Genomic DNA, 15,016 nt, shown 5'->3' with positions numbered 1-15,016 from the left:
TGAGGAGTTGGACTCAAAAATTTTTTAGTAACAAAAAAAAAGTGACCTAGAGATAAAGGGATGTGCCCAGACAAGCAATAAGAGGCAATGTACTGTCCTTAACTGGATCTAGAGCGAAGCTGAAATTGAATAATCTTAGAAAAGAAAGAGTTAACTGAATGTTGGCTGAGGAATCTCTCAGAAGTACACAATCTTGTGCTGACCTAAGACTCAGATTATACTTACTGAATGAATTTTTAAAAACAATAAATTTCTGTTTAAGTAATGATCAGAACATAAGATCAATAATCAACTGTCTGGGAAATCCTGGCTCCACCACTTGCTATAAGCAGTTGTTCCTTCATCTGTAAAATGAAAATAATAGCCTCTACATTTAGAGAAGTTTAACACAAACAACACATTTAAAAAGCACTTAATGCAGCACCTAGCACAAAGTAAATACAAATAGATGTTACCTATTATTACCACCACATATAATTTGGTTGAAAGGAGAAAAGAATCCTGGAGATAATCCAAAGTAGTGTTTTTCAAACTGTGGGTTGAAGTACATTAGAACAGAAATATAAACAATGGATGTGACACAACTTTTTTAGTGGAACAGAGTAAAAAATACAATAGCATTGTACACAGCAAAGGTAGGTACTATTTGGTGAAACTTCTTAGTTTTGTGTGTGCCCAAACACCTGACTCTACGTAAAATTTCAAGTCTTACCATGGGAGTGACAGTCAAAAAATGTGAAAGGCAAGGACTCAGAGAAAAATTATTTTGTTTTCAAATGAGGAAAATAAAGCCCAAACTAACTGCTGTAACCTTTCAATAATAAACAGATTCCTTAAACCACAAACACATTTCTTACAAACTGCAGGAAAACAGCATCATCAAGTTAGAAAAAAAATTTCATATTTTTCAATCAAGTTTAGAATATGCAGTATATTCAGAGTAGAAACAAGGGTAGAGATAATTCAGGCTCTAGTTATTTCTGACCAACATCCAGTCTCAGCCTACAAGCCTCAAGAAAAAAAATCTATTGGCTGTATATAAAAGGCTGAGAACCATAAAATTCAGTATAACTCCAACAAACTACTAGCGAAAAAGAAAAAAATCAGACGTTGTGGTATTCTGGAAAGAGTCAGAAAGACCTGGTTTTGATTCTGGGTCCAGCCATGTAACACAATTCTGGGCAGATTACGTAACCTCTGTAGGGCGCAGCGTCCTCCTATGTAGAAACGACATGGTGGTTATCTACTTCAGAGGTTTCAGTGAGAACTGAATTAGTTCTTGCACATGGAATGACTAGTGTTATCACCTGCAACAGGGCAGGTGCTCAATAAATATTACTAGGAGCAGCACTCTCCCTACTATTACAGCCTATATTCACAATTAATGTAATCTGTCAATGAAAACAACTATGTCAAAGCAGCCAGAGGAAACCATGCAATTCTCTAATATAAAATAGCAGAAGCAGTAGGCCAATAAATGTACAAGACCCCCTTGGAAGGCATCAGTCGGAAAAAAATACGTGCCAACAACAGAGTTTGGCTTTTTGCCCTGTCACTAGCTAAATGACTATAAAAAATATAAATGTGAATATAGTCTTGTAACATGCCTGATAAAGTAGTCTACAAATTATTAAGAATCATTCATCAAAAACTCTTATTTCAATAAAGAATAGTTTCAGGAGAAGGTAAAGAATAAGAATATTTGGCCTGTGACACCTGTAGAATTCAGTTTGAGGTAGTCAAAGTAACAAGATATTCTGCTATTCACTAACAGTATAAACTTTGACAAATTTAGTTAACTTCTTTAAACTTCAAGGATTTTTAAACATGAAAAGGGGGATTAATAGTATACATTACATCTTATAAGGCTGTTAGGATTAAATGAGATAACATACAGACATCTCAACCTAGTAACTGACACATAAGTAGCTCACTAAATAAAGCTATACAATGTCTGAGAATCTTTGCATCTACGACTGCATTTAGAGAAAACTCCTCTGTAGTGACAGTACAGTAGTATCAAAGACTCTTAAAGCTGTATAGCACCTTAGTATCTAATCCAGTACTCACACCGAATTTAGAACCACTTTTATAGTACATCTGCAGCTCCCGCCTAGTGACATAAGGCTTAATAACTCATAACTAATCAGCTCCAGTGGTTACAAAAGCCTCCTGTGAACTAACCCTGAATCTCCCTTCTGATACCTTCCCTCTACTGTTCCAATTCTGCACAATATTTATCTCTCTCATGATAAACTATTCGAAGATAACTAAACCGACTTCCCTTCCACCTATCTTCTTCAACTATTAAATGGTATTTCTTGATCTATTCTGGCTCTTTTTTTTTAAAAAAAATATTTATTTTGAGGGCAAGCAAGAGCGAGCGAGCGAGCGAGCGAGCAAGCACACAGGGGAGGGGCCGAGAGAGAGGAAGAAGAGAATCCCAAGCAGGTTCAGCGAGGTCTCACGACCCTGGGGTCATGACCTGAGCTGCAATCAAGAGTTGGATGCTTAACCGACTGAGTCACCCAGGCGCCCCCTGGCTAATTTCTTTTAAGTATTATACCACCAAATGGACATCGTCCAGATATATTACTGTGTTAATGGAATCTAGTGTATTTTCTTAGTTTCCTATTTCTGCAAAAACACATTACCACAAACTTAGTAGCATAAAAGCAACACAAATGCCTCTTGCAGTTTTGGAGGTCAGAATCTCTAGTCTGAATTGAGGTGATAGCAGGGCTACATTCCTTCTGGAGGCTCTAGGGCAGAATCTATTCCTTGGCTTTTCCAGCTTCTACAGGGTGCCTACGTAGACTCCTTTGGCTTACGGTCTCCTCCTCCATCTTCAAAGACAACGGGGTGGCATCTTCCATCCTCCCTGACCTCTGTGTTTGTTGTCACATCACTTTCTGATTCTCCTCCCTCTTTTGTGTAAGGACCCTTGGGATTACATTGGGCTCATCTAGATAATTCAGGATAATTCACCCATCCTAATTAATATTCTTAACCTAATCAAATCTTCAAAGTCTCTTGTAAGGCAACATATTAACAGGTTCCAGGATTCTGAAGGGGGGGGGGGGCTTATTTATGATCTCCAAAACAGCAGTGCTTAATCCATTAACTCACATCTATAATCAACCAAAACCCTCAAACTGTTTCCAATGGAATCTCTCTCAAAACTAGATCTTCATGTTGACTTTATGTTGGTTTCGGACAGTCCTTTCAATCTACTCAGGCCATCTGGAAATAATTTTCTGCCACTTCATGTAGTAGCTACTCCAATCAGCTCGTAAATTTCATTAACGTGCTTTATATGCCTTCCTCCAACTCAATGTTTTTAAAAATAAGAACAGGACCTACTTGTGGGATGACCCTGATATTCCCTGGACACTGCTAGTCAGCTAAAATTCATTTAACAACACTCCATCCTGTCTATATTTTTCTAATTTATTCATAATGAAATCATGACAAATATCTTTCTGAAATATTTGGTTTACAGTCCTCACTACACAAAACACACTTCACAAAAGAAAAAAGATTAATGTATTCTGCTCTGAATTGTTAGTGAATCTGTTCTGACTCCTAGACTAGAAATTTCTAGTTGTTCATAAAACAAACTAACAACCATCACAGATGAAAGTTACTGGCATTGAGTCTACAATTTCTGGAATATGCCTTTTCCTATTTTTTTAAAAAGATCTGTCAAAGCAGTAAAAGAATCAGAAGATCATTCTAGTCTAAGTAATTCTTCTAACCTTAAATCCCTCAATGTTTTCCTTAGGAATCATTCAATGGCATACTTACCACTACCTTTTCTCCCCTAAACTTTAAAATATTTGCTTTCCTAACATTTATTTATTTTATAATGAATTATATCGATTATACATGTAGTATTCCTTCCTTCCTATTATCACCTCCAAGATGACAAATTTTGCCTTAAGCTCCTGTTATTAACACTTAACTACAAACTTTAAAGAAAAATATGAATGCTTTCAAAAGGAAACACGTACACTTACAGTTACAGGCTAGTATTCAAATCTTCCTCCTGATAGATGCAGATATCAAAGCATTTAATTCTAGTCTTTCTTCCTCTTCATTCGACTCAATGTATCAGACACACGAGCTTCAACCAAATCAAATGAACTCCAACATAACTTGAATGTTTATTAGTAACATATAAACACTTTACAGAAGTACACATCAAATTTCCTAACAGAAGATAATTAGGAGGAAAAAAAAAAACTTTAAAATCCTCTTTTCTGCAAAGATGCTTTGTCTATCTAATTACAGCCTGAAGATAACTCTGTAAAAAAAATTCTTACTGCTGGAACAATTAGGAAAGGGATAGTTTACAGTTCCTTTTCACTTGGCATTTCACTTTATGCCTTTATATACACTTTACCAAATGTTTGTTGGAACTAATAATTTCGTAATACTGGGTAATTCAGGGGCGCTTGGGTGGCTCAGTGGATTAATTATCTGACTCTTGGTTTTGGCTCAGGTCATGATCTCACAGTTTGTGGGTCTGAGCCCCATATCAGGCTCCGTGCTGACAATGTGGAGCTCACTTGGGATTCTCTCTCTCCCCCTCTCCTGCTCTCTCTCTCAAAAGCAAATAAATAAACTTAAAAAAAAAATACTGGGCAATTCAACATGATGGGGGAGGAGTTGGGAGGTACAGAGGGTTGCAAAACAACCACACATTAAACAATGCCATTCTGCCAACTATGCCATTCTACCTGAAAGCAGAACACGTACAAGATGGTGAAATTGAAAAATATGTACAGGAAAGTAACTCAATTAACAAAGAAAACCCCAATAGCTGATTAATAAATACAGAAAAAAAGTTCAACCTTATCAATAATCAAAGAAGTACAAACTAAAACAAAGAGACACAATTCTTCAATTATCTAACTGGCACAAAGGTAGATCAGCATCAAGCAAAGCAGGCACTGCCCTCTGCTGATGAGACCTAATTGGTGAGCTTTAATTCCAGAAGGAAATTTAAACCTATGTACCAGGAACTAAAAAATGTCAGTATCTTTTAAACTAAGAATTCCACTTCTAGAAGTTTATCTAAAACAATAATCATTTGCACTCAAATCTTCCATGATTTGAAAATTAGAAAAAATATTAATGGTATTCAGTGGGATATTTTCTTTTATTTCCTAAACTTATATACTTGTATTAATATTAAAATTGAAATACTCAAACCCATTGACTTAAAAATGAAAAACTTTGTATGAAACAAAGTTTCTCAACTTTTGATTGTAAATATAAGTAAATAAATAGAACCATCATTATCAGATACAGCTTATTCATTGCTTAAACCTTGTCTTTGAAATTAACACTTATATTCAAGTCAATGGCTTGTAAATCTTTAATAAAATTTTTCAAAATTATTAAAATATTTAAAAATAAATTTTATATTTGTTCCTTTAAATCTTTATAATAATGGATACCTTGTGGATACAAAACCCAAATTTAAGAAATCACTGTCTTTAATATAGATTTTGTTGACCTTTGTGCATTAAACAAAGTATCCCTTTGGGGTACCTTGGTGGCTCAGTCGGTTGAGTGTCCAACTTCGCTCAGGTCATGATCTCACAGCTCGTGAGTTCGAGCCCCGCGTCAGGCTCTGTGCTGACAGCTCGGAGCCTGGAGCCTGCTTCACATTGTGTCTCTCTCTGCACCAACCCACTCGCATTCTGTCTCTGTCTTTCTCAAAAATAAACAAACATTAAAGAAAGTATCTCTTTAATTACTGACATGCACTTCACTGCCAAGCAAATTGTATTTACTTTCTATAAAGTCAAAAGTCCTTTGAAACCCAAATGATTAACCAATTTTCCACTTCCTTAGAGGAAAGTATACAGACAAGACAGTCTGGCATTAATATGAAATATTCTTAAGATGGAGCAAACTTACAAGGCTTTATTTTTATTTTTTTAATGTTTTATTTATTTTTGAGAGAGAGAGAGACAGACGGACAGACAGACCGCAAGTAGGGGAGGGGTAGACAGCAAGAGGGAGACACAATCCAAAGCAGGCTCCAGGCTCTGAGCTGTCAGCAAAGAGCCCAACGCGGGGCTTGAACTCATGAACCAGTGAGATCATGACCTGAGCCAAAGTCGGACACTTAACCAACCGACTGAGCCACCCAGGCGCCCCTACAAGGCTTTTTAAAACAAAGAGTCAGGAAAAAGAAACTATTGTCTCCCTGTTCCTACTGAGCAGTCTTTCATTTGACTTAAACACTACAAAATAGTTCCACTGATTTCTCTATAAAATTCACTCTTCAGATTTCTCATGATTCCTATCCAGATATTTTTACAAGTAACAATGCTGCACAAAGTATTCTCAAGTTAAAAAAAATTTTCATACTTTTCCTACATTGCTTTATCTTACTACATCCTACATCCTCCTACAAACACTCCAGCTTTTCTCCTAGTTCCAGAATTTAGAGAAATGCACTACAAAATACACATGTAAGTGCAAATGAAAACTGTTAACATTAAATACAAAACCACTTTTGATTTAACTACTTATATTTCTAAGTGAATTAAGAAAACAGCATATAGCAAACAGTTTAAGCTTCATATGTTTTATTCCCCACTTTCAATTCTATCACCCGCCCCTATTTGTTAATATTTCCTGCTGGCAGAACAGATTTTCTAAGCAGTTAATTTCTGACAACTTATTCTATACAATATGCCCTAATTTATTATTCTTCGTTTAAGACTAACTCTCCTACAATTTCCAAGGGTCCACCTTTCACTCAAACTTTTAAGTTTTAAGTTGGTCAGCTGGCCAGCCAGCCAACCAGCCACTCAAACTTTTCACTTTACAACCAAAGCTGCCTCTCTTTAGCAGGGCTTTTAACCCATTCAGTTCCAGCTTAGGACAACAGGTCATTTTTTTTTTAGTCCTTACCTACATTTTGGTTCACTGAACTGCAATCAATCCTCCACTTCTTCCTTTTCACTTGACCAAGAAACAGCCAGGTGGCAATTTTGGGAAATGGCAAATATTTTATCCATGGCACTGCTCTATTTTACTAGCACCAATGCCAGATTTCAAAATTACTTTTACTGTGCCTCACTAGTGAACTTTATGTCTTCCCTCCCAAAATTGGCCAGAAAACATTTTTGTGAATTAAGTATTTCCTCCTAGACTTCAATAGAAGAAATAAAACTTGGTTCCTGGATATAAAATCATTTGATTAGAAGAAAAAATAAAAATTACCCATACTTTATATATTTTATTTATAATCAGTTATTTCCACAAAGTTGTCATGACTAGATTTATGCACAAGCATGGGACTAAAATTAAAAATTAAAAATGTTAGCATTTATAAAATCCCCAAACCAATTTAAAATTTAAATAGTGATTATAAATTAGTAAAAGAAACATACATGTCTAAAAGCATATCTTAAATTTTAAACATGGATCTATGGATGACTTAAAAACTTACCAAACTTCATTATTCTTAAATTTTTACAAATCCTTCCAAAAGTATACATTATAGTACACTCACTACCATGCTTCAAATGTACAAAAGCGAGCCCTCTCCCCTCATAAACACTCCAGTAGACAAAAATTAGCTGCTCAAAAGCCTTCAGAGTAGCCAGGTGGGGCTATGGGCTGAGCTCAGATGGGTACTTACAGTACTCCGTCAAATCTCAGAATTGCCATTCTATACGGTGTGACCGTGGTCAATTCACACCATCTCTTCAGTTTCCTTACCTTTAAAATGGAAAGAATGCAAAGATACCCATATACAACTCCTAACCCATTAGCTGACATCTGGCTGGTAGTTAATGGGCAAATGCAGGAATCATTTCCTGTCCTTCCTGTGAACTGTTCCCACTGGGTAACTTCTTAAAAGAGCATGTAAAAACTAAACATATCTTATAAAACAAACTTAGGATTCAAGATCAACAACATAATTTACAGAGGCACTCAGTAGCTAAAAAATATTGTTTTCAATTGAGAAAAAATCAGATCAAGCAACAAAACAATGAAAATGGGTTAAAAACTAACATCTTTCTATTTTTTAAAACAGGTCTGAGATATGATTCATATACTATAAAGCTCACTCCTTTAAAGTATACAATTCAGTGGTTTTTACTATATTCCAGAGTTGGGCAACCATTAGCACTATTTTGTTTTAGAGTACTTTAATCCCCTCCAAAAAACTCCATATTCATTCCTCCCCACCACCCACAAATTTTAATCTACTATCTCTATGAGTTTGCCTATTTAAAAAAAAATTTTAAATGTTTATTAATTGGGGGGAGGGGGGCAAGCAGAAAGAGAAGGAGACACAGATTCGAAGCAGGCTCCAGGCTCTGAGCTATCAGCACAGACGCGGGGCTCGAACTCATGACCTGAGCTGAAGTGAGACACTTAACTGAGTCACCCAGGCACCCCATGCCTATTCTTGACATTAAACAATAATAAAGGCCTTTATTAAGATTCAAACATATCTCCAATGAACCCCAAAGTTGGCTGTCCTTTCCAAAGTGATTTACCATTCAGCACCTCTTAATTAAGGTGAACGAGGTGATACATGGCCATTAAAGTTTAGAGAGTATTTTATGTTTCCTCAAGGCTTAAAAGGTATATTGCTGTAAATTTTCCTATTATAGACTTTCTTTCAGCAGGGTCTTAGAATTCCACTTCAGCTAAAACTCAGCTCTGACAAAAGGAGGAAATAAAGTGGAATACTCATGATAAAATGAAAAAAGATATATTAAAAATTTTGCAGAGGAAGACTTTATATAGAGGTGGTCAACTATTGGTCTTTCAGGTAACAGCAGGACAATGGGAGAAACCAATACAAGGCAACCAATAGTGGGTGAATTGTCTCTAAAGCCTCTAAATACAAAAACTGACTGAAATCATTTTACCATTACTAAACACTGGCAATTCTACATAACATCAGGGACAGAATATTTCTTCCCCTAAAATAAGTTGTTGACTGAGATGCTTAAGTTTAAATCTACTGCTGTGGTTACTGTTGAGTTTTAACAATATAGAAGCATCAAATCTGTACATTTTTATTATGTTTCTTTTAATAAGCAATCTATTCTTAGTGGAAATTCATTAGGAAACCCTCCAGTTATGTGGTCAGTGCCCAAAACATGCAGATTCACCACAACTGTGAATTCACATTTGGAGAGTCACTACAAAGAAATTTCATATAGCTTATGCTCAGGCTCAGTTTGTTTCTCCAATCCTGTGGTTCCTATATATGAGTGTGTGTTTAAAGATTAAAGAGTTACATTCAAAATAAGATAGCTGAGTGCAATTCTTCTTTCTTGAAATCCTTTTTTCTGGTATAAATATTTACTAATAGCCAGGATAGGCCCTGAACAAAGGTATAATGGAACATAAAGCTTGAAGATCCATGAACAAAAATCATGGAGGGGTCATTATTATGCAACAAAATATAAGGAAGCAGACATTTACACCTAATTTGAAGAATGTTTAATAGAAATCTATACTGAATTTTTTGGTGGAAATATTTTAGTGAAAAAAATTTTTTGACTGAGGAGACATTTCAAAGTCATTACAATCAATGCTGAAAAAAGACATGGGTACTACTGTGATTTCTAGAATGTATTGTGAAGTGGGTTTTTTTCTAAATTTGTACCAAAAGTGACTTATGTTTAAGACTCCCTAACTAGTGTATGTGTGTTGCTTTATGTACAACTTTTCGTAATTAAAACCAATAAAAAGTGTTCTTCATTCAATTATGGGTGAAGGTAAGATTGATGAATCTGGCTATAACTGTTTACTGAACACAAGTATGTGAAGATCACCTTGACAGTCATTGGCAAATATGCAGAAATAAGGCTTGAAAGGAAACTGGAATATAATAGAAAGTCAATATTATGACAGACCAGTAAATAGGTAAGTTTTTCTACTTTTTCCCAAAAAAAGTGCTGATGCAATTTAAAAATATTAACTCCTTTTTTCCACTATAACATTTATTTGCAACTGGCATAAAGTTCAAGTTTCTTTTTTTGGCCAATCTCATGATTACTTCTGCATGAAGTAATTCTGTTGCAGAAAAAGTCTATATTAAAAAGAAAGAAAGAAAAATTGTGCTTTGGTGGCAAATAAGCAAGGCATGCCATTGTTCTATAGTTTCTTCCAACTAGGATTACTGACCCACATGGATTTATACCAAATTCACCAATTATCCAAACAATGATAACAAACAATGATATCCAACAAATGATAACTCCGAGCGGAACTTGTATGGCTCTCTACTTTTCACTGAGCCCTGCCATCTCCCCAGCCCTGATGCCCAACTCCATCACAACCTTAGCGTGGGGGTGCCTGGATGGCTCAGTCAGTTAAGCATCTGGGTTCTTGATTTCGACACAGGTCATGATCTCATGGAGGCTACTTAAGATTCTCTCTCCCCCTTTCCCTCTGCTCCTCCCCCACACATGCTCGCTCTTTTTCAAAAACAAAAAACCATGGCATCTAACCTTTTTTTTTTTTTTTTGGAATATTTATTTTGAGGGAGGGAGAGAGAGAGAGAGAGAGAGAGAGAGTGCAGAAGCAGCAGAGAGAGGAAGACAGAGAATCCCAAGCAGGCTCCACACTGTCAGCACAGAGCCCAATGCAGGCTTGAACTCACAAACCATAAGATCATGACCTGAGCCACTGAGCTGAACTGAGCCACTCAAGTGCCCTTTAGCTTCTAATTCCTAACTTCACTCCAGCGTTACAGTAGATTTCTTGCTGACTTCACTACTAACCTGCACAATGTGCTTCACTGGAATATCAAAGTTTCTATATTTTTCTATGCCTTCACAATCACCAATAAGGAGCTCTAGCTATAAAGCAATGAAATATAATCAATAAACCATGAAAATATTTAACAGGACGAAGGTGACCAGGATATAATAAATTATAATATTGTTTGTGAAATCTTAATAGTTCTCAAAAAAAAAAGTCGCTGACAGTGCACTTTTAATTACATGTAGTATTAGCAAAAATGCAAACATGTCTCTTCAAATCTAAGCTTTCTTTTTCTAAGTTTATTTATTTTGAGAGAGAGAGAGAGAGAGAGAGAGCGCGAGCGAGCGTGCACCTGCATTTGCACACAGTGGGCCAGGGGCAGAGAGGAAAGACAGAATCCTAACCAGGCTCGATGCCATCAGCGCAGAGCCCGATCCAATGTAGGGCTCAAACTCATGAACTGTGAGATCTCAGGAACTGTGAGATCATGACCTGACCCAAGATCAAGAGTCAGACGCTTAACCTACTGAGCCACCCACGCACCGCCCCTCCCAAGTTTAACCTTTCAAGATATTTTTAAGGCCTAGTCCTAACACAAGCCTAACTACCACCAAATTCTCCCTTTTCCTGTTCCATCAAAATAGAATATTAATCAACCAATGTTACCAAAAATTTGAACTGGTAATAGGTAAGCTGCTTATTCTATATACCTGACAACATAGCATAGCTTGTTTTTAGCTCATTAAAGTTGTATGCTTGTGAGGTGGGCTAAAAAAAAAAAAAAAAAAAAAAAAAAAAAAAAAAAAATCCAGCATATTATCTCAACAAACGTTATTTATAATATTAAAGGTTCATTGTTTATGTAACAACTTTGTTCCTACCATGTTATCAAGGTATATTTAAAATGAGATTTCAGTGTGTGCAGATATCTACAGAAACGTTACCTGGAATGCTGAAGTAAAGTATATTCACTTGTGCTCCATGGCAGAGAACCACCTACAATCTGTATCTGGTAAAAAAAAGCATTTCCCCACCCCTGCCAAATACCAACTACCATTTTGTCAACTTTCTGTCAGGAATTTGGTTTCACAAGACTTATAAGTCAACTTTTCCATCATTCCAAGTTCTCTCTGCTTCAGTTCCTTAATCATGTGTCCATGTCATTTTTAATGAAACAAAATACTAAGCAAAATTCTAGACTTTTAGGGCAGGGGATATTTTCAACAAGAACATCAGTGATAAATGCTGCAACAGAAAGCTCTGAAAAGCCAGCTTCCCTCCACGCACTATAAGGCCGGATTTTTACTGTTGTTGGAGATAAGCAACTCACTGAGGGTCAAGAAAGAGCAGAAGAATACAATGATAACTTTAATATCTAAAACTCGTGTGGTAATAGCATAACATGGTCAAATGAGGGAAGAGAAACCTCCAGTTTTACTTCAACTATTGCCCTGGTTCTCTGTATCTCTTCCACACAGTAAGAATCTTGTGTCAACTCTTTGTCCACTGCTTTAGATAAAACTCTCCAAGAAGAAAGGAATGATCAAAAACAACTAAAGACTAATATTACGGGTTAAAATGATAACAACAACAAGGTATCTTTATCATACGATTTAAATTCTGGAAGACAGAGGCACCTGAGTGGCTAAGCAGGTTAAGCATCCAACTTTGCCTCAGGTCACGTCTCACGGTTCGTGGGTTTGAGCCCCAACCCCACGTCAGGCTCTGTGCTCACAGCTCAGAGCCTGGAGCCTGCTTTGAATTCTGTCTCCCCCTCTCTCTCTGCCCCTCCCCCATTCCCACTCTGTCTCTCTCTCAAAAATAAACATCAAGAAAAAAATTTTAATAAATAAATTCTGGGGTGCCTGGGTGGCTCAGTCAGTTAAGCGACCGACTTCAGCCCAGGTCATGATGTCGTGGTTCGTGGGGACAAGCCCCACATCGGACTCTGTGTTGACAGCTCAGAGCCTGGAACCTGCTTTGGATTCTGTGTCTCCCTCTCTCTGCCCCTCCCCCGCTCTCTCTCAAAAAATAAACATTAAGAAATACATACATACATACATACATACATACATAAATTCTGGGAAGACAAACACACCTAATAATTAATAGGTACAATACTCCATACACAAACTTTCCAGTGGGAAAAGGAAGGAGCGACAAGTTCCCCACTGAGATGTGGAACTCAACTCTTCCTTCAGGATAACATGGTGGTTCTAGACAGCCCAGTGAATAAGTGTACCAACATAAATTCATAAAGTATTCATATAGCTTAATTTGTCTGATCTTAAAAATGAATGTTAAAGTTCTCATATTTTCTTCCTGAATTCCCAACATATCGTTATATGCATACCACTTCAGTATCTCAATATCTCAGGGCTGTAGTTCTCTAAAAATAATCTGAGGATCCCTGGGGGTCTGAGTTCCTTTCAGTGGTCAAGGAGGTAAAAACTGGTTTCATTTTAATACTAAGACATTTCTTGCCCCTTTCATTCATTTTCTCACAAGTGTACCGCAAAAGTTTTCTAGAGGCTACCCTGACGTGTGTAATTGCAAGAGATTGAACTTCTAAAGAAGTACATATGAGAACCCAGGTTTAAAAACCAAAGTTTAAATGAGATTTGCAAAAATGTAAAACAATGTCACTCTTCTCACTTTTGTTTCAGAAATGTTATTTTTCATTAAAAATGTTATTTTTGCTAACATCTAATGATTTGTTATATTTAATAAATGCATTTTTCAGATTAAATATCTAAAATGGTAAATACCTCCAAAATATATATGATATATCATCCACAAATATAAGAGTTCTCTGTGGTCCTTACCTTTTAAGAGCGAAAGAAGTCAAAATGCAAAGTTTGAGAATAGCTGCCCCAGAGAAACTCTTATACATGAAGACATGTTAAAGAAAGTTCACTGTCATGGGGCACCTGGATGGCTCAGTTGGTTAAGCGTCTGACTTCGGCTCAGGTCATGATCTCACGGTTTGTGAGTTCGAGCCCCGCATCGGGCTCTGTGCTGACAGCTCAGAGCCTGGAGCCTGCTTCTGATTCTGTGTCTCCCTCTCTCTCTGCCCCTCCCCATTAATGCTCTGTCTGTCTCAGAAATAAATAAACATTAAAAAAAAAAAAAAATTAAAAAAAAGTTCACTGCCAGGAATGAGAAACAGCTTGAATGTTCATCAACTGGGGAACTAGATAAATAAAATACAGTTTATTCAAATGACAGCATCCCCCCCCCCCAGCAGTTAAAATGAAATCTTAATATATAATATTAGTAAAGTTTAAGGAAAAACACAAATATGTACAATATACCACTCAGGCATATCAAAACACAGAATATTACATATTGCTTATGTACCAGAGATTGATACTAAATTCACTTTGATTGCCTCTGGAGGAAGAAATGGCTTTAACTTGTAATATTTTAAAATTTAAATTAAAACCACTTATTAGGGCTCCTGGGTGGCTCAGTCAGTTGAGCATCTGACCCATGATTTCAGCTCAGGTCATGATTCCAGGGTCCTGGGACTAAGCCCTGCATCGGGCTCGGGCTCCGTGCTGAGCATGGAGCCTGCTTAAGATCTCTCTCTCCCTCTGCCCCTTCCCCAGGCTGGCTCCCCAGGCACCTGTGCACACACACTCTCTCTCAAAAACAAAAAACCCCACAACACTTATAATATTAATATTTACAACTGTCCATTCTTACTGCTATATCTTCTCTGCACTTTTTAATACTTTAATTAAAAGTCTCAAAATCATAGGTGCTGTCAAAAAAAAAAAAAAAAAAGTGTGAGGAGATCTACTCTTTTGGAATTAGACAAGATTGGTTAAAGGCTAAAATGTAATCAATAGATTTAAAAAATCCAATCCATAACTCTTATTCATTCAACAAACTTACAACATACGAAACTCTTCACATTAAGGAGTATATAAGCATAGCAGAAAACAATGAAGTATCAGCTATAATTGGCCACTCACTTTTTTCACTTACCTTTTTTACAACTCCTACAAAGTGTCTCACCATAAAAGTCCTGTTTAGTGGGTGTCTTTAGTAACTTCATCTTTTATCTTCCTTCCTGTATCAGAGATACTGACCTCTTTTACCTGTGATCTGTACCCTTCCTTTTATCCACAATTTTGTTCTAAGCAAGCCCTCATGTTGCTTTAAACTATGCTTCTCTACACTTCCACTCTCCCAACATACTCAAGCTTCTACTAGCATCTAAGAGACCAGGGCCTGAATGTCACTT

General features: G+C 36.6%; 1 protein-coding gene across 6 annotated transcripts in view; it reads right to left on the bottom strand.

Annotated features, from left to right (window-relative positions):
* SCAF4 (SR-related CTD associated factor 4) overlaps nt 1–15,016 on the bottom strand; it is a 59,969-nt gene that overhangs the window by 41,090 nt on the left and 3,863 nt on the right. The window contains exon 1 of one of the 6 annotated variants that reach the window (XM_042903562.1): nt 4,020–4,474. The exons of 3 other annotated variants lie outside the window; for them this stretch is intronic. The gene's annotated coding sequence lies outside the window, so the exon portion shown is untranslated. Of the gene's footprint in view, nt 1–225; nt 2,338–4,019; nt 4,475–15,016 lie in introns of those variants that run through there. 2 more of the 6 variants (XM_042903560.1, XM_042903561.1) reach the window with 2 other exon arrangements.

Source organism: Panthera leo, chromosome C2 (assembly GCF_018350215.1).
Source record: "Panthera leo isolate Ple1 chromosome C2, P.leo_Ple1_pat1.1, whole genome shotgun sequence".
Classification (NCBI taxonomy): Eukaryota; Metazoa; Chordata; class Mammalia; order Carnivora; family Felidae; genus Panthera; species Panthera leo.
Note: the sequence above shows the minus strand (reverse complement) of the source record. Positions and strands in the feature narration are given on the sequence as shown.